The sequence below is a fragment of the Limulus polyphemus genome, unplaced genomic scaffold (assembly GCF_000517525.1).
Source record: "Limulus polyphemus unplaced genomic scaffold, Limulus_polyphemus-2.1.2 Scaffold1421, whole genome shotgun sequence".
NCBI classification, from domain to species: domain Eukaryota; kingdom Metazoa; phylum Arthropoda; class Merostomata; order Xiphosura; family Limulidae; genus Limulus; species Limulus polyphemus.
Genome location: NW_013667031.1, coordinates 1 through 1,976, shown reverse-complemented (window position 1 = coordinate 1,976; position 1,976 = coordinate 1).

Below are 1,976 nucleotides of genomic sequence, written 5' to 3'. Positions count from 1 at the left end.
AAGAAATTGATTCTGAATTCTGTGACTTGCGTTATCACACAGCAGGGAGGTGGCTCAGCTGTGGTAAAGTCCTGTTTCGTTTTTATAAGCTCCGAAGAGAAATAGATAATTTTCTCACCGAAAAGGATAGAGCTAATCCACTTCTCTCAGATTCTACCTGGCTGTCAAAGTTGTCATTTTTGGTTGACATCACATCCCACATGAATGAATTTAATTTGAAACTTCAGGGAAAGGATAACCTTATCTGTGATCTCTACAGAATCATCAAAGGATTTCAGAGAAAGCTATTATTGTTTGAAGCACAACTGGAAGGAGGAAACTTCTCTCATTTTCAGTGTTTCAAAGAGTTTCGCGCTGGAAACGCAGAAGATGTCAACCTCCAGTTTCCGAAGAAAATTATTAGTGACTTAAATAAGCATTTTTTTAGAGAGATTTTCAAATCTTGACAGAATTGAAAGTGATATTCTTCTATTCCAGAATCCGTATGATTGTAGCCTTGATGACGTGCCATTCCAACTATAGTTGGATCTCATTGATTTGCAAGCAAATGATTTGTTGAAAGAGAAGCACAGAGAAGGAAAACATGTTGAATTCTATCGCTGCTTACCTGATGACGAGTTTTCAAAGTTGAAGAAATTTGCCTCTGGTATGGCATCAGTGTTTGGAACAACTTATGTATGTGAGCCATCATTTTCAAAAATGAAGTACGTAAAGTCAGCACATCGAACGAGGTTGACTGATGAACATTTGAAAGCAATTATCTTGGTTGGATGCAGCAATTCCAAAGCACATATTGACGATATCTCAAAAGCTAAACGCCAGTTTCACAAATCTCACAAACCTTTTTTGCTGTTTAGTTTGTGAGATTCGGATATGTACGCACTGGGTGTGATATAACTATCTTATTGCTGACGTCGCCTTCTTTGATAACTTTTTGGAAAATAAACATGCTCGTCATTCTCTCAGTTATCTAGCCGGCTGTGAAAAAAGTTTGGTGACCCCTGATATAGACGGTTATTACGTTTTCTTCCCAAATTTTGTCTATCTTTAAGTGCGGTTTTGTTCTTAGTGACAATATTTAATGTTTTTTGAGGATTTTTAGCAATATAGTAATTTCTCTTAAAGTTCTAACGCTTTATTCTTGATCTTTTTTAGGAAATAAAGATAATCGGAGATGTCATACTTAAATTTACCTAAAAATACGCACGTTTTTGCATATTTCATAAAAATTAGTTTTCATCAAAATCGCCAATGCTATACACTTGGTATTTTTCCAAAATTTCGTGAAAAATTTGATTTTCATAGATTGTTCTAGAAAGTTGCTCTTGATGTATACAATAGAAAATGGTATTCTTTTCACAAGTATTCCCAATATGTAAGCTAGGATTTCTTGTTAAAAATTTCCGCTTCTATAATTTTACTCTACTACTCAAGAAAAGACAGTTAATAGATAAGCTTTAAAGGAAGAATTTTCATTTAAAATTTATTAATCTAGACGATTATTACGTCTTCTTCCAAAACTTTGTCTATCATTAAATACGGTTTTATTCTAAGTGAAAAGATTTATACTTTTTTGAGCGTTTTTAGCAACATAGTAACTTTCCTTAAAGTTCTAACGCTTTATTCTTGATGTTTCTTAGGAAATAAAGATAATCGGAGATGTCATACTTAAGTTTATCTTTAAATACGCACCTTTTTGCATATTTCATAAAAACTAATTTTTCATCAAAATCACCACTTGGTATTTTTCCAAAATTTCGTGAAAATTTTGATTTTCATATTATTGTTCTAGAAAGATGCCCTTGATGTATACAGTAGAAAATGGTATTCTTTTCAGAATTATTTTCAATATTTAAGCCAGGATTTGCTGTTGAAAATGTCCGTTATCTTTGATTTTACTCTACTTCTCAAGAAAAGACAGTTAATAGATAAGCTTTAAAAGAAGAATTTTCATTTAAAATTTAATAATCTAGACG